Genomic DNA, 19,681 nt, shown 5'->3' with positions numbered 1-19,681 from the left:
CAAAAATGTTTGTATATAGCACTGATCGTGTTCAAATGCAGCATTGCTGTTGTCTTACCTAGTGCTGGTATACATCTCAAAGTCAGTCCTTGCTCCTTAGTGCCTGAAGGCTGGAGCAGACAAACTAGGCTAAAAACTCAGTCTTGGGCCCCACACAATAACCTCCCATTGGCTTGCTTTCCAAAACTCAGTGTCTTAGCCTTAAATCTTTAGGTATAGTGGAAAAACAAACACTAATGCAAAGAACCAAGGCCCATATTCATGAGCCACATAATGGCCTTGGATGTGAAGGGTCCAAGGCTTTTCCCATCCAGTATTGTCTCTCAAAGGAATGCAACCAGACTAGAAGAAGCCAAACCAAGGGAAAGGATGAGATCAACTAGTGTCTTTTGAATGCTTCCCCAGTTCTGGCTACACAGTTAATTATAATCAAAGCATCTCCTATTCATCATATGGTTAGCAGGCTGTAGCCAGCTACAGAATTGTCTACACATACTGCATCAGCCAACCACCCTGGACATGCTCATGAGGACTGTGTTCTTTGTCCGTTTTCCAGATATGCTCACTGTGTGCTCTCAGTTTCATGATGAGGGTTAGATGCAGTCAGCCTTCTGTTATATTTTCACATCATAGATATCAAGTTTTCACTTGTCATTTTTGCCATTCATATTTTTCCCAAATGTGTTATTTTCTTTTAATCATATTGTGCTGTACAGATTCTATTCTTTATGCGGTCAAGCACATTTAACTTGTCCCCAATAATTCCTTCCATTTTTTTGAATTAGAAAAAAATTGATCTCCCCTCCACAACTGAAATAAATAATTCACTCCATTTATTTCTATTTTTCTAGGATTCCTTTTTAAAAAAGTGTTTAAGTCCCTCATTCAGTTGGAATTCTCTTGATGTGGGGCCAATCCCTTTCCCACCAAACTGCCAACCAATTTCCCAAGTACATTTGTTAAGTAGAGAATCCATTCCCTATTTATATTTCCTAAAGGTTTGTCCAACCCTAGTGTTATATATACATTTGGTTGGCTGTCTGGTATATCCATTCTTTTCCATTGGATTTTTTTCACTAATTTTTGCTCAGTACTAGATAGTTTTGATTGTAGCCACTTTGTATTATATTTTAAAGTTGGGGGTCCAAGCTCTCCTTCCCTAAATTTCTTTTTCAGTATGCCTCTTACTATTCTTGCCCAAATGTCTTTCATGTAAATTTCATTATAATTTTGTCTAAAATTATAAAGTTTTAGCAATAATAAAATACAAAATTATGGGGAAGCACAGGCAAAGAGGAATCAAAATTATTTTTGTGTTCATAGGATGATTCAATTAGATAATTAGAGAGTTTTAATGAAAAACCTAATAGGCACAATTAATGATTAGGATACAAAATAAGTCCACAAAATTAATGAGCTTTTCTGAATACTATTAAATGCTTAATTGATAGGAAGGGAAATTCCCGTTTGAGAAAGCAAAATTCATTAAACATATGGAAATCAACCTATCAAAATTCACATAGGACTCTTATAAATACACTCACAAAACAATTTTTACATATAATAATTAATCGGAGAAGTATGCAATGGCTGGGCAGTGTCAGTATGATAAAAATAGTGGAATTATTAAAATTACTCTACATATTTAGTGTTATTTAAAATAACAAAGGATTTTTTATTCAATGAGGTAAAATAATAAAATCCATCTAGAAGAACAAAATATTAATAATATTAAATATATAATGAAAAAGATAGGAAAGAGGAGAAGGGCTTGACATTACAAACTGTGTGACAAGACAGTAGTTAGCAAAACTACTGGAAAAGAAAGAGAAAAATAGGTTCGTCAAATAGACGAGATCAGCTAGACCAAGTAACTGTATATACAGCAAACTAGTATTCATTAAACCTCAGAACACAAATTACTTGGGAAGGAATGACCTATATTAAGACAAACAAACAAAATAATACCAGATCTGAAACAGAAAGGCAAGAACAACAATCTCAATTATGTAAATTTGGAAGTGCACAAACAAAATCCATGCAGCTAAAAATAGAAGAAAAGACATGTATTGAAAAAAAATCTTAGCATTATATATCTTCATAAAACTTCTGATACCCCAAACCGTAGCAACACATATCTAGAGCTGGAAGAAGTCTTCAGGGTGACATAGTATAATGTCCTCAATAAGAAAACTTATGAAAGAACTAAGGGCTAGGTTATTAAAGTGACTTGCCCAAATTAATACAGGTAGTAAATGTAGAAAGCAGAATTTGAATTGGTACCACATTTCCTCCACTAGAGACTGAACATAAATTTAAGATTAAGTTCTAATGCCCCATAAACAAATAATTGAAGGAGTGTAAGAATTTTAAAAAGGAATACAAAATAACCATCTAACAAAATAGTCATAAGCATTAATAATTAAAGAATTATATCCTATACTCTCTCAGCACTCTAGACTTTACTACTAGATCCTGCTGTATGTACCTGGCCTTGTCCTTTGTTTTTCAGATCCCTTTTATGGGTTGTCTTTGCCATTAAAATATAAGCTCCTATAGGGCAGGGACTGTCTTCTTTTTTGTTTATATTTGTATCCCCAAAATTTAGCATAGGGTCTGGTACATAGAAAACACTTATATGCTTATTGACTTACTATTGGGATGTGAAGTGTTAAAGCCCAAATATTGTGTTTCTCTGTGTATAAACAGATGACAAAAAATTGACTAATTTGTTCCATTTTACATCTAATTGTTGCTTTTCTAGTTTCATTTATGAATTCTCTTGGGATTATATATCTCAGTTGAGTCTTATGTCAAGCTTTGTATAGATTTTTTTTCTTTCACTAACATTCACTGCTTTATGAGATAATATTGTTCATATACTTCTTTTAGTAGTGGTTATTATAGACATCTTTGCTTAACCCATCATCTTATAGAAAGGTCTCTAATTTATCCCTATTATTTTTAACAGTGGCTCTTGATTTGAGATAGATACTACTTATTTTAAGAAAACTGTTAATTTGCATATGTCTAATATTTCTAACAGTATGGGGTATTATATCTTACATAAAGCCTTTTCTATAACCATTCATATAATCATGATTTTTAAAAATTATTATTATTAAAATGATTTATTACGTTGGTAGTTTTCTTGATATTGAACCAACCTTGTAGTCCTGGTGTAAACTCAATCTTGTCGTAGTGTATATTCTTTGCGATATGTGGCTTTAATTCCTTGCTAATATTTTATTTAAATCATTTACATCCATGCTTTTTGGCTTATATTTTATTTTTCTGTTTTGATTCTCTTTGGTTTTGGTATCAAGACTATGTTTGTATCAGAGAAGGAATTGATATAATTCCTTCTCGTTTTTTTGCTAACAATTTAAGTAATTTGCCAATTAATTGTTCATTCAAGATTTGATTGAATCCTCTTATCTGATTCCAGTGTTTGTTTCTTTGAGATTTCATTTGTCTCTTATTCAATTCCACCCCTACCCTGAGATTGGGTTATTTAAATTATCTTTATAATGTTCTGTTAACCTGGGCTTTTTATATTTTTGTCAATATTCATCAATTTCATTTAGGTTGTAAGTTCAATTGGTATGTAATTGGGTAGAGTAATTTCTAATAATTTCCTTCATTTCTTTTTCATTTGTTGTGAATTCTACTTTTTTCATTTTTTGGTAATATCTTGGCTTTCCTTTCCTTTTAAAATCAAATTAGTATTTTATCTATTTTGTTGGTTTTAAAAATATTAGCTCTTTATTTCATTTGTTAATTCATTGGCTTTGTTGCTTTCAGTTTTGTTAATCTCTGATTTTCAAAATTACTTCTTTGGTGTTTGATTGAAAGTTTTTGATTTGTTGGGTTCCTGGTTTTTTTAGTTGCATATCCAATGCACTGATCTCTCCTTTCTCTCTTTTGTTGATGAAAACAGATAGAAATATAAATTTTTTCTTAAAAACTGGATATATTCCCCCCCACGCATATACCAAATTTTAGCATATTGTCATCTTTGTCTTTAATGAAGTCATCTTTTGTTTCCGTGATCATCAATTCTTTAGAATGAAATTATGCAGTCTCCATTCAATTTCTTCTTTCTTCAGTGACTCTTTAATAAATATAATTTTATTGCATTATAAGTAAAATATGTATTTAATATTTCCACTTTTCTGTATTTATGAGTTTTTATTTACAAAAAGGGTCTTTTTTAAAAGATGTCATATACACCTGAGAATATGTATATCCTTTCGATTCTCATTCAATAATCACTAGAGAGTTATCATATTTCACTTTTCTAATATTTTATTCCGATCCTTAATATCTTTCTTATTTTAAATCCAACCTCATGCTCTTCCTAGCTGGGTGACCTTGGGCAAGTCACTTAATCTATCTCTGTTTGACTCAATTTCTTCATCTGTAAAATGGGAAAGATAATAGCCCCTACCTCCCAGGATTGCTGTAAGGATCAAAAGAAATAATATTTGTAAAGCATTTTGCAAACCTTATAGCACTAAGTAAATGTTGTTATTGTCATTATTATTGTTACCAACAATTAATTTCGTTAGATTTGGTTATGTCTGGAAGGAATCCATTGATATCTCCCACTATTCTAGTTCTGCTGTTTATGTCCCAGTAACTCATTTAATTTTTCTTACATATTTGAGTGCTATACTATTTCATCTATACACATATATATGTTAATAAGGGAACTAGGGGACACGGTGGATAGAGTGTGTGACTTGGAATCAGAAAGACTTGAGTTCCTCTTAATAGCTATGTATGACACTTAGGAGCTATGTAGCCCTGGGCAAGTCACTTAATGACTCAGTCTCAGTTTTTCTCTTCTATAAAATGGGAATGATAATAGCACCTATCTCACAGACTTGCTGGAAGGATCAAATGAATTAATAATTGTATATTTAAACCACTTTGCAAATCATAAGGCACTTTTAAAATACTAGCTAGTTTTATTAAGTACTGATATTAAAATATTATCTGTGGTACCTTTTGGTATAATGCCATTTCTCTATTTAGCTTTTTTTTTAGTCTTTTAATTTTTGCTGTTGCCTTGCCTGAGATTGTGATTATTTCTTTGGTCTCTCTGAGGTCAGCTGCAACACAGTAGATGTTGGTCTGGCCCCTTATTTTAAATCTTCGTGAAGATTTATGCGTCAAATGTGTTTCTTGTCAACAGCATATTACGAGATTCTGCTTTCAATCTTTTCTGCTACTTCCTTCTGTTTTATTAGTGAGTTTTTCTTATTCACACTCACAGTTATGATTGCTAATTATGTTTTTCCCTTCTTCCTACTCTCATACTTTTCCCTCTTTTTCCTCCTTGTCTTCTCTTTTCAAAGCATAGTGGATGGTAAGATGGGTCGAGTGTGCACAGCACAGGCAAAACTCTTCTCTTTCCCTCTCCCAGACCCTAAAGAGTCTTGTTCAGTCTTTCTCCTTTAAAACACCTCTTTGTGCTCTATCCTAAAAAGATCATTTGTTTTGTATTCCAATGCTGAAACTAATTATAGGATTGTCTTAAGATATGCCTAGCCCAGAATACCTGTCATTTTATGTCCAAATCATTTCATTTAGGATTGATTTGAAATGTTTATGGGGTTGGGTTTTTTTTGGGGGGGAGAGCATATTTGTTAAGTTTAGAATAGCAAACATTAATGTTATCTTAAAACTTCAAAAATGAAAAAGATACCTACAAATCACTAAAAAATAAAGGGTCAATTTCAGTACTGATGATGTTGTATGGTGCTTGCCATATTCAATGCTATCTGATTCTTTCTTAGAAGAAAGCATTCATCATACTTGAAGACAGACAGACACATATATACACACATACATATATACATGCGTATATACATACAACATGCATGCATACATACATGACTCTGGGGTAGTTTCTAAACCTTGGCTACTTATTTGTTAAACTTATCAATAATTTTCCAATATATTGTTTTGCCATCCAGCTATACATCGAAGTCACAAAGGAGTCAAGAATATGCTACATAAACTTGCTTTTACAAAGTTCTTTGTAAAATTTCACTTCCTCTTCGGTTTCTCCAAAAGATATATAGATATCTGGGTGGCACAGTAATTACATAATCTCGAATTATGTAATAATATAATGTAGAGCCATTATTATTATTCAATATGAGCACTGTAAGACAAGATGGTGATGCAGATTGAGCTAAATTTGCCCTAGATAATCTATGTACTTGTTGGAGAGTGTGTCACAGACTTTTGGGGGGGGCAGAAGAGGGAGAGGAAGATGTTTTGTACTAACATCTTGTATCATCCTAGAAAACAAACCTTTCTAAATGTTACTTAAGGCTGACTAACTAAAAGGTTTCATCTGATAATCTTAAGGGAGAGAACATTGGTTAGGGCTCAAACCAAGAGCACCAGCTGAGAAAACAATCAACCCTCAACCCTCAGGGATACCCTTGGAACCCTGAAGGGGAGATTTAGCCAGCCTAACTCTGGGAACCTGACTTGTCAGTAAACGTGGGAGCTGAAATAAGGATTCTCGCAGCTTGCATAGGTTACATTTAGAAACAAGAAGAATCTCAAATGTTTTCCAAATACTTAAAGTAACAAAATAATGAGGTTTGTGTTGATCAAGGTCTATGGCTCTCATTTCCAAGAGGGCTCGTCCATGTTTCCAAATGTTTCTCTGCTTACCATTATCAGTTGGGGGAAGTCATTCACCACTTTTAGGGGACCTTGGTAGGTTGACATTAATTTCTGATCTGAACCTCAGCTAGTCTTTGTGGGCCCCTAGCAGGAGGACGATTGAAGACAAGGTCGATGGGAACCACTTGTTCTCCCAGTTGCATGAGTAAATACAGCTGTGCTGACAACCAGCTTGTCAAGGCAGGTGGATCTTGTTTTCCTTGAAAGACCCAAATTAAGGATTCAACGTCAAAGGCCCTCTTCGCTCAGAAATGAGCGAAGTAGTTTTCTCGAGTAGTTCTTCAGGGATAATTTTTCTCACTTTGATTTTGTAAGTTCTAGAACAGAACAGTGGCTCTGGATTATGTTTTCCACTCTCCATTCAGAAGAATAGTAAATTAAACTCAAACACCCCCAGAGAGCTTTCCTTTGCCAAATGGGGATATGTCTTTCCAGTTGTACTGACTAATCCTCCTTTCAGCTCTCTGGAACCAAGATTTTGGCCATCAAGCTTGAGTCTTTCAGCAATCATTATGTTTGAAAAGAATCACAGCCATCCATTTCAGGCTGTCTCCAAAACAGAGCAGTTTCAGAGTGAGTTTTGCTTAATTGTTGCATTGAAAAAGAGAGAGAGAAAAAGCCTGCATCAAAGACCTTAACCTTAATGAATTGAAGTCTAGGATCCTTTCAGTCACAACTAAGGCACCTTTAGTCAAAAAAGCAGGGCAGGTACACCTGGATTGTATTAATACAGTCACTTTCTACTGAGATTCTGGGGGCCAGCAAAGGAAATTTTATTATACTATTCTAAGTGCCTTTGTTCTCCATATCTTAATTTCTGTCTAGTGCCCAGTGAGTTTATGAACGCTATTGAATGAACACAATTCCCTTCAGCTAGTAAACTGTGTTGAGTGTCAGCAAAGCTAAGTGCACAGTGCATAGAATGCTGAGCCTGGAGTCAGGAAGACTCATCTTCCTGAGTTCAAATCCAGTCTCAGATACTTGCTAGCTGTGTGACCCTGGCCAGTTCACTTAATCCTGCTTGCCTCAGTTTCCTTATCTGTAAAATGAACTGGAGAAGGAAATGGCAAACCACTCCAGTATCTTTGCCAAGAAAACCCCAGATGGGTAGGACATGAGTAAATGACTGAACAACAAAAGGCATATGTCATGGATAAGACCTGGAACAGACCCAATCTTTACCTTCTCAGGACCAGTTAACTTACTATGGTAAAATTATCATCTTCCAGGTTCTCTCACCTCATCCACATGAGTCAGGGTATTTTTTCCCATGAAAAGTAACACATTTATTCCCAGTATTTGACTGGCACAAAGGGCAAAGTTGCTGTTTTGCTTGATGCAGCCTTGGACTATGTTGGCTGTCATTTCCTGGCATAAAAATGGAGTTAGGACCCTTAGGCAAATGTCCTAAGAGTGATGGAGCTGCCACACTCTGCCCTACTGACCACATGTGCTTCCATATGGAGATGAAGTTGACCATATCTACCCAAGCTAAATGCTGCAGCATCCTTATTGAGTGTCTGTGGTTGAGTAAAGCTTTTGTTAATTATTGAAGGTTATGGGTATCTCATTTTGTTCCAACACCAGATTTAAACTAATAGGGAGCCATCATTCTGAGAAGGGGTACATAGACTCCACCAGACTGCCAAAGGGATCTATGACACAAAACACCTGGACTGTGCCAAGCTCTTTCCAGTTACTTCATTAATTTCAAATTACCAACGTCAAAACTAGTAGTTGGTACCACTTTCTATGTCCCCTTCTTTTTTTGAAGCAGATTATTTCTCAGTTTAAGCCGATAATAAAGTTAATCTGAAGAACCACAGACCCCTTGAATCCAAACAAACTTTAAAAGATGTCTAGAAAATAAATTAATAAATACATGAAAGATGTGTAGCCCCAAACAGTCTCTGCTGCATGAGTTCTGGTGCCTTCCCGATAAGTGTAGCTGTTGTGATAGGTGCTATTTCCATGTAGAGATGAGAACTGCCTTGCTCATCCTAAAGTTTCTGGTAGTTTTGTTGATATGGTCACTTACAGAGAATGTTTTTTGGGAAGGATTGTGGGCATGATCTAATTTTTACTCCATAATACTTGAAATTGAGAAAAAATATATCTGGGCCAACTGAGTCAGTACAAAAAGGCATAAATATGACCACATGTAATTATTACATGCTGCAGAATCTTCAAGTCCATCCCTAGGTGAACACTATCTGAAAGACTAGGATAAAGTTGGAAATCTTTGGTTGTCCAAGAGTTTTCTCTTTAATTGCCTCCAGCTCTAGTTTTATGTTGACCCTCTGAACAGCTGAAAATATTTACAAGTTCTGAATTGTTGACATCCCCTCCTGACATACTCTATTTCAGTTTTCTAGTGAGTCTCACGCAATTAGCAAACATTTATTAAAAATAACTGTTGTCTCCAGCATTGAGATAGACATCATGACATCCTCAGAATCTCTTTTAGCATCAGGGTTTTCTGTACCTAAAGAATTTATAATTTAGAAAGACTGATTAAATTAACACACTGGCTGTGGGGGTTAGGGGATCTGCATTTAAATTCCTCCACTATGCAATCTTGGTCAGTTCCTTAACTTCTTTGAAACTTAGTTCTCAATGTAAATGAGAGAGTTGAACCAGATTTCTTCCAAGGTCTCTTCAATTCCGGATCTCTGATCCTATCACTGGATCATTAGTGCATGAGATGGAGTATATGGGGTGTTCAGGCAGGACTAGCACCTTTGGTGTGAGGGCTGCTGAGCCCTTTTCAGTGTTGCTCATCTACCCTTGATATCCACCTTTCACCCAAATTTCCCCTGTGGCTCCCAGAAGCTGTTGTATGCACCATAGCCACACCCTAGTAAAACTGTATTGGCAGATAAGCTAAACCAAGTTAAGGGAAACCAATAGACCTCAAACCCATCAATAAGTTAGGAGGATGTCTACTCCAAGCATGTGAAGATTTTTCCCCTGGTGGAATGAGTAAATGAGAACAATTCGTTCCAATGGCCATGAAAGTGACTGAAGCAGGTGCTATGGAATGCTTAGCGCTTACTCAGACATCAAAGACACCAAGGTCATTCACTGCATCCCAGGCCATTATCAGTTGTCTTGACTTTTGTCTTACCTCTTGACTTCAAGGACTCTGGAAGAGAGAATGAGTTTGAAGACTGCACAACTCTGCCTCACTGAAATCCAAATCAGCTCAAGTTAAGACATTACCCTGTGATAGCATTGGCCCTCTTTGAAAGTGAACAAGCAATAACAGTATGCGAGAATATAATTCAGTGCCAAAATGTACAATACAGTTCAAATGCTATAGGATGTCTAAGAGGGCTTAAGAAACCAAAGGCAATTTCATTCAGGAGGTAATATTTGATTTAAGCTTTTAAAAGAAGAATAAGAAGAAAGAAGTTTTAAAAGTGAAGGCATAGAGGGAAGAAATTTCAAATAAAGGGATGGAGCATGTACAGTAGAAAGAGCTGACTTTGGAGTTGGAGGACCTGGCTTTGAAACCCAGCTCGATTACTGGTAGGTCTTAGAATCAGAACTGGGAGTGATGGGATCTAGTCCAATTACTTCATTTTACAGATGAGAAAACTGAGGCTTGACAGGCTTATTGTCACAGCTGATAAGTGTCAGGTATGGGATGCAAATTCAGGTCCTTTGATCTGAGAGCCTGTATCCTTTGCGCTGTATTAATTAGTTGATTAATAATATTACTAATTAATATGTAGCTTGAGGGCAGTCATTCTTCCAGGATGGACCTAGATTCTTCATGTGCAAAATGAGAAAGTTGGGCCAGATGATCTCTGAGGTTCAGGCTCTAGATTTATGATGTCATGAACAGCATGAGCAAAGGCATGGAGATGGGAAACCCCACAGCATGTTCAGGGAAGGGGCATGAATAAGGGCACAGGGAATAATTTAACTTGTCTGAAATGTACAAAGGGAAGTGATAAGAATTACATTTGGAAAGGTAGAGTGAAACCCAATTGTTCCAGGCCTTGAAAGCAAGCTTGTACCTCCTATTCCTCTTTGGGTCACCTGCCAATTTGATTCTTCTGAGACTATGGAAGCTGTAGAGGTTCAACTTAGCATGGTGATGGCACATAGTAGGCACCTAATAAATACTTAACAGATGGTCAGGATGGTTCATGTTGGGAAGTTATATAGTATTTTCCTTGAACCCTCTCTGTGGCAAAAACCCATCTTCGTGGATACAAGTATGAAGTTTGATATTCTGCTACAAATGCTAGAGAGGAAGTTTTGGCTAGGAAGCAATAAACAAATAAAATCTTTATTATTTTTTATACAGTTACATTGCAATTCATAAACAAGGTTGAAAATCCTGTATTTCACATTTATTTTGTCCCCCAAAAGAGCAAGTACTGAAGTCGGGGGAAAATTAGCAAACTGTTCCAACCCAACAGTGTTACTCTTGCATTATATTCAAACCCAAAACCTAAATCATTGATGGGTTTTTTTTTCTTTTAAGGGAAAATAGCCATCTCTTCTAAAATTAATCAGCTTACTGTGGAAAACATGTTGTAATTCTTTCCATTGCTCTGATTTCCTGAATTTTTTTTCTATCCACATTTGATAGTTTGGTGATTCTTTAACCAAAGCAAAGTTCTTTACTTTTGGCCACTGTTAGTAGAATTCTAAATGCATTTTCCCCTGGATCTATATTAAAAAGAAAATTGGTATGTAGCCTAGTACTTCATTTTGTGGTCTACAGGGGATGGGAGTAGGTAAGAGGACAAAGAAATAGCACTATATTTTCAAATGAAAATTATTACAGCATAGAAAATTCTTCTAAATATCAAATTTAGAGAAAAGTTAGATATTTCTATGCATCTCATTACTCTGTCTTAATATTAGTAATCAAATTCTTCCACTGACTTGAAGATGTGTTTCAGACTCTTTAAAATTTAATATCCTCTCTAAAAAAGAAAAAAAGAAGAGTTGCATCATGAACCACGTGCTATCTTCCGATGGGCTGGAATAATTAGTAACAATAATCGCTACCATTTATATAGCTTTTAAAAGGTTTATGAGCACTATACATATATTTTCTAATTTCACCCTCACAGCAACTTGGTGAGGTAGGTTCAATTATTATCTCTAGTTTATAAATGAGGAAACTGAGGCTAAGAGAAGTTAAGTGATTTATAAGGATCATATGATTAGTAAGTATTTCAGGCAGATTCAAATTCAGGTCTTACTGATTTCACGTTCAGTACCTAACCACACTGAAACTTGATTGTCTTTTGGATATCTCTAAGGGGATGTCTCATAGGCATCTCAAACTCCATATGTCCAAAGTAGAACTCATTATCTTCCCCCAAAACCTTCTTATTCTCCAAGCTACTTATTATCCCTCTGAAGGGGATCACCATCTTCCTAGTCATCAAGGCTCAAAATTTTGGCATCATCCCCAGTGCCTATCTTTTGCTTATTCCATCTAATTCATTGTTAAATCTTGTTATGTTTACCTCCACATCTCGTGCACATATCCCCTTCTCTCACAGATGCCATTTTGATTCAGGCCTTCATCACCTCCCAACCTAGACTGCTAGCTGGTTTTCTTGCTTCAAGTCTGTCATCACTTCAGTCTGTCCTCTACTCAACTGCCAAAGTGATTTTCCTACAGTACAAGTCTAACCATAGCACTCCCCCTGGTCCCCCAACACACATTTGATGAATTAATGGTTCCCTGGTTACTTCTGGGATCAAATGTCAAATGCTCTGCTCTTTCAAGCTCTTCACAACCTTGCCCCTTCTTACGTTCGCAATTTCTTAGAGTTAGTTTCTCTCCTCTATGATCCAGCAACAATTATTTCTTGCATAGAATACTTCATCTCCTGATTCTATCTATGTCTTTTCACTGGCTGTCCCCAGTGCCTAGAATGTTTCCCTTCCTTATCTCTAGGTGGTACAGCAGGTAGAACACTGGAATTAGTGTCTGAAACACCTGAGTTCAAATCCAGCCTCAGACTTATACTAGCTTTGTGACCCTGAGCAGGTCCCTTTACCTCTGTATGCCTGTAAAATGGATATAACATAGCACCAACCTCCCAGGGTTGCTATGAGATTAAGTGAGATAATATGTAAATAATATGAGATAATATTGTAAGGCACTTAGCACATAGTAGGCTCTTAACAAATGCTTGCTTCCTTCTTCCTTCTCTTCCTTTCTTCCTCCTCTTTGCTTCCCTGGTGTGCAAAATTCAGTTCTAATTCTACCTTCTTCATGAGACCTTTTCCAGCCCTCTATCTCCTTCCCCAGTTTCTTCTGAGATTCCATTTTCTCTATCTATCTGTCTGTCTGTCTGTCTGTCTGTCTGTCTAGTAATTGTTGTTACTGACCTAGGTGCTCCTGAGTAGAGATATTAGATAGCAAATGAGTGGTGAATTGAGTCTTTCCTTCCTTCCTTCCTTCCTTCCTTCCTTCCTTCCTTCCTTCCTTCCTTCCTTCCTTCCTTCCTTCCTCCCTCCCTCACTCTGAAGTTCATAGATTGACCACAATAGGTCTCTGTCCTGCTTGGGGATTCATTTTCACCAATTAAAGGGGCCAGCCCTTGACCCACTTCTTAAAGAGGCCTATTCACTGAATGGCCATTACCTCACTCTAAGTGAGAACCTGAAAAGGTCCTAGCCTAAATGGGCCAGGGTCTCCCATTGCATCCTGGCCCATCTCCACTCATTCTGATGAATATCTGGCCACTGAACCCAGATGACTCTGGGGGAGAAAGTGAGGCTGGTGACCTTGCACAGCCCTCCCTCATTCAAATCAAAATTAACTGCAAGTCATGTCATTTCCCTGATGTCATGGTCAAGGCAAACGCATGATGAGATAAAGACTTAAGCTCCAAAAAAAAGAAACCAAATTGATATTTTATTGAATATTATACCATTATTGATTTGTTTGAGAATGATTGACAATTTAGTTAACCAATAATATGAATGCATTCTTGCTCTCCTTACTCTCTGTTAGTTTAACTGAATAAGAAAGCCCTGCTCAGAAAATCTTGTTTCTTTGTAATTTTGTTTTTTATCTCAACACAAAAAAGATACAGGAAACTCTGTGAGGAATGGAAGTCAGCCAAATCATTTAAGAAGAGCATTCCAAATGGCAAGTTTAGAAGATTCTATGTTCTACTGTGGTGCAAAAACATTAAGGTTATTTTTTTTTACTTCCCTAAGTAAGGAAAGTTTAAAAATATATTTTTGTAACCTGACATGGTGAAATGAAATCTGTTGATTGTGATCACTGAATGTAATAGCATATCACTGTGATATAAAAAACAATGTGTAGGAGAAGTTCACAAAAGCAGAAGACTTAAATGAACTCATGCAAAGCGAAATAAGCAAAATTCCTCAAGCAATATGCATAAAATGACAACAGTATAAATGAAAAACAAAATAAAATAAAATCAAATATCATGTAATTATAATATTGGATCCCTAGAGAAAGGATGAGGAAATCTCTCATTCTCCTTTTGCTTGAAAGTCAAGAGACTATGTGTGTAAAATGGTGTATGTACTCTCAGATGAAGTTAGCGCATCAATTTTTAAAATTATTTCTTTTCCTCTGTTTCCAGGGATGGGGGTGAAGTGTGTGTATGTATGTGTGGAAGGACAAAAGATTATGTCTATGAAACCAAAACAAAAGCCAATAAAACTTTTAAAATAACTTTTATATATTTGGGTTAGTTTCCTCCATTGATGAGGTTCAAAAGATTCAATTTGACGTCAAAAGATCCCAGGACCCTAGGCAGGGACTTTGTACAAATGGGATTACAGAGATAGCAGGAAAGGATCAGCTTGAGAGCTAGAAAGGATCCTAGGGGTCATTTTAGGCAAATCCTTTCACTTTTTAGATGAAACTGAGCATTGGAGAAGTTAAAGGCTTTGTCCAAAGTCACACAAGTTATAAATGAAACACCTGCAAAGGAACCTTTTAAATGGATAGTGCTCCACCATTGACTGGTCTTGTGATATTGACATCTCAGGAAGTCAGTGCCATCACTGAGCTCCTGCTCTCCTTGGCCTCCACTGATTCAACATCAGAACAAAGTTCAAGGAAGACAGTCTAAGGATTTAAACAATGTCCATAGTTACAGTAAATACTCTTCAATCTTTCAACTGCTCCTAAGTTTCTCCTTGTAAGTAACGGAGATGGAGAGAAGGAAGCAGTGATACTTAAGATCCCAAGTCTTTTCACCTAGGGGAAGGATTCCAAATACTCTCAGTATGGTTATGATCTTGAACTATGCTAATTTCTTTCATCATAAGTCTTAAGACAAGCCATTTTCACCAAAATCTGGGAGAGAATTATGTCCTAGAAAATATGGGAAATTTGGTCTTAGGAGATTCATAAAAAGTCAGCCTGGATAAAAAATTGTTCACTCCTAAAATACCTGTTATTCCTCTAAAATGCTTCTTCAATAATAGTTCTGTGAAGGGATTCTGGTAGAGAAACACAAAAGGCTTAGGAAAAAATATTCCAGTCTTGCTCTCCCTCTATCTAAAAGCCCTCTTTAGTTCTCAGTAGGCCTGGACATCTGGTGTCAGAAGTCAAATCATTAAAAGAGGATTTAGGCTATTTTCCTAATTCAAGGGAAAGAAATCCAGAGAGTAGTGAAGGCAAGTTCTGCTGTCCTTACTTTAATTTAGCTTTCTATATACATTTGAAGACTAATGGGCTTCTGGCTAATGCCGTCGTTTTTGGAACTCATTCAGAAGGGGGCTAAAATGGAAATGCTGACAGATTCTTCCCTGCAGCAGGATGAATGGCGCCACTACAGTGCTTTACTATACAGGCATGATGCCCACAGTAACAAACATTCTCACTGCCGAGTTTTAATTTCTTTCACAGTTTAATTTCTTAATGCAAAAAATGGGGACAAGAACTTGGCTAGCTGCTTTCTCCTTCCCATCCTTAAAAAATGGAGCACACAGCATCTTATCACGAGATTAATGCATTATGATCAGGTAGAATTCATACCAGGACTACAGGGCTGGTTCAATATTAGGAAAACTATTAGCATTATCGATCACATCAACAACAAAGCTAACAAAAACCACATGATTATCTCAATAGATGCAGAAAAAGCTTTTGACAAAATACAACACCCATTCCTACTAAAAACACTGAAGAACGTAGGAATAAAGGGAACTTTCCATAAAATAATAAGCATTATCTATTTAAAACCTTCAGCAAGCATTATATGCAATGGGGACAAGCTAGATGCATTCCCAATAAGATCAGGGGTGCAACAAGGTTGTCCATTATCACCACTATTATTCAATATGGTACTAGAAATGTTAGCTGTAGCAATTAGACAAGATAAAGATATTCAAGGAATAAGAATAGCCAAAGAAGAAACTAAGTTATCACTCTTTGCAGATGATATGATGATTTACCTAGAAAATCCCAGAGATTCAAGTAAAAAATTACTTGAATTAATAAACAACTTTGGCAAAGTTGCAGGTTACAAAATAAACCCACACAAATCTTCTGCGTTCCTATATATTAGCAACAAAGTCCAACAGCAAGAGATAGAAAGAGAAATCCCATTTAAAGCTAGGGTAGACAGTATAAAATACTTAGGAGTCTACCTGCCAAAACAAACCCAGGGATTATATGAACACAATTACAAGACACTTTTTGCACAAATAAAGTCAGATTTAAGTAAGTGGAAAAACATTAGTTGCTCATGGGTAGGCCGTGCTAATATAATAAAAATGACAATTCCACCTAAATTAATATACTTATTTAGTGCCATACCAATTAAACTATCAGACAATTACTTTCTAGAGCTGGATAAAATAATATCAAAATTCATTTAGAAAAACAAAAGGTCCAGAATATCAAAGGGACTAATGAAAAGAAATGCTTGGGAAGGTGGCCTAGCGCTACCAGACCTCAAACTGTACTATAAAGCAGCAATTATCAAAACCACTTGGTATTGGCTAAGAAACAGAGAGGTAGACAAGTGGAATAGACTTGGCACTCAAGATGCAGTAGGCAAGGAATATAGCAACCTTCTGTTTGATAAACCCAAGGACCCCAGCTTCTGGGATAAGAACTCATTGTTTGACAAAAATTGGTGGGAAAACTGGATAACAGTGTGGCAGAAATTAGGCATAGACCCATACCTGACACCGTACACAAGAATAAAGTCCAAATGGGTACATGATTTAGGTATAAAGATTGATACCATGAATAAACTGGAGAAGCAAGGAATAGTGTATTTATCAGATCTATGGAGAAGGGAAGAATTCTTTACTAAAGGAGAGATAGAAAGCATTATGAAATGCAAAATGGATAACTTTGATTACATTAAACTGAGAAGTTTTTGCACAACCAAACCCAATGCAACCAAAATCCAGAGGGATGTAGTAAATTGGGAAAGAATTTTTACAGCTAAGCTCGGGGATAAAGGCCTCATTTCTAGAATATATAGAGAACTGACCCAAATGTATAATCATACAAGTCATTCCCCAATTGATAAATGGTCAAAGGATATGAACAGGCAATTTTCAGAGGAAGAAATTAAAGATATCTATAATCATATGAAAAAATGCTCTAAATCACTATTGATTAGAGAGATGCAAATCAAAACAACTCTAAGGTACCACATCACACCTATAAGATTGGCAAACATGACAGAACAAGAAAATGATAAATGCTGGAGAGGATGTGGGAGAGTTGGAACACTAATTCATTGTTGGTGGAGCTGCGAGCGCATCCAACCATTCTGGAGAGCAATTTGGAACTATGCCCAAAGGGCTACAAAAATGTGCATACCCTTTGACCCAGCAATATCGCTACTAGGACTATATCCCCAAGAGATCATAAAAATGGGAAAGGGTCCCACATGTACAAAAATATTTATAGCAGCACTCTATGTAGTTGCCAAAAACTGGAAGTCAAGGGGATGTCCATCAATTGGGGAATGGCTGAATAAATTATGGTATATGAATGTAATGGAGTACTATTGTGCCATAAGAAATGATGAACAAGAAGACTTCAGAGAGGCCTGGAAGGACTTATATGACCTGATGCTGAGTGAAAGGAGCAGAACCAGGAGAACTTTGTGCACAGCAACGACCACAGTGTGTGAGAGTTTTTTCTGGTAGACTTGGAATTTTGTAATAACGCAAAAACTTCTTATAAAAAAAAAAAATCCCAAAGGTGGTTCTCAAGGCAAAATGCCTTCCACATTCAGAGAAAGAAATATGGAAGTCACTCACAAAATGTAGCAGATCATGTTTGTGTATGTGTATGTGTTTGTGTATCATGTTCTGATTTGTTATACGATTTCTTTCATTTATTTTAGTCTGACTACATAGCATGACTATAGTGAAAGTATACTCAATAGGAAAGTATATGTAGAATCTATACAGAATTGTATGCAGTCGTGGGGAGGGAGGGGGGTAGTGGGGGGTAGGTGGGGGGAGATAATATCTCAGTTGTATGGCAGTGATTGTTAAACATTAAAAAATAAAAAAAAATAAAAATAATAAAAATAAAAATAAAAATAAAAAAATAAACAAACACACACACACACACACACACACACACACACACACACACACACACACACATATATATATATATAAAATGGAGCACACAGAATTCTATGAGCAGAACAACTCAAGGGTTGACCATGAGGTCATCTGTAAGATGGAGATCATAATAGGACCTACCTCCCAGAGCTGTGAGGAACAAATGAGATAATATTTGTAAAGCTTTTAGCAAAGTACCTGGTACCATAGTAGATGCTCAGTAAATACCTGTTCCCTTCCCTCTTTTCTTTTGCAACCCATGAAAGCATTTGGCATTTATTCAACTACACACATAGTTCTCCTAATAAAATATAAGTTCATCAAAGGCAGGAACTGTTTCATTTTTGTCTTTTTATCCCTAGTATCTAGAATAGGGGTTGGTACATAGTAGGAGCTTAATAGATATTTAATGAGTGAATAGTAATACTCTATAGATCTTAGATGATTCTATTTGCTAGCATATTAATTTGAAATGTATGATGTTTAAACAGCTTTCTCAATTATCATCCCATCATTTCCCCATGGAATGTTCTATTCCCATTGTCTTGTGTATAAAAGAATCTTTCATTCTTGTCTATTCCAGTTGCTAGAGAAGGAAAATAGGTTAAGCTAAGATAAAGCATAAGTTCTGTGCAAGTGTATGTGGACATGGTGTCCATTAACCATGCAAAGAATCTACCTGCCACTGAAGGCAATTCAACATTGCTATATCATTTGATAGCTCTTTTCCTTCTGTGGGAAATTCCTTCTTGAGTCAGAATGCCTCTCTGTCCCCACCAACACTGATCCTTATTTCTTCACATGTCAGATATCATGCTTCCTTCCCCTGGCCTCAACCTCATCATGGAACACTTCAGTATTATTTTGCCTTTATACTGTCATTAATTCCTAAAATATTTATGGTTGATTTCACATCCCCACGTAGCGATAGAGCTGATTTTTTTCTGTGACTGACCTTTGGACCTTTTCAGCTTGTCAGCTGAAATGGGGGATGAGAAGCATATTCTCACATGTATACTGTCCCTCAACTGTCTAGCACAAAATGATCTGCCTCTCGTGCCAGTCAATCAATCAATAATCATTAAACGCTTACTATGTTTAAGGCACCGTGCTATGTGTCACATGTTGGAGAGAAAGAAACAAAAGTGAAATTGTATCTACCTTCAAGGAATTTATAATTTATCTGAAAGACAATATGAATACACACAAGTAAGGGAAGACATAATGTACATCTTGTAATCTCTTTACAAGATGTGAACATATTTTGATTTCAGAGTTACAGTATATAAGCATTTTAATCATTCAATTTAAATAATTCCAAATTGCTTTCCAGAATGGTTGTAATCAATCATTCACTCACAGCTCCACTGACAATGAACCAGTATGCCTG

This window comes from Notamacropus eugenii, chromosome 2, assembly GCF_028372415.1.
Source record: "Notamacropus eugenii isolate mMacEug1 chromosome 2, mMacEug1.pri_v2, whole genome shotgun sequence".
Classification (NCBI taxonomy): Eukaryota; Metazoa; Chordata; class Mammalia; order Diprotodontia; family Macropodidae; genus Notamacropus; species Notamacropus eugenii.
The sequence above is the reverse complement of the archived record's forward strand: the minus strand, read 5'-3'. Positions refer to the sequence as shown.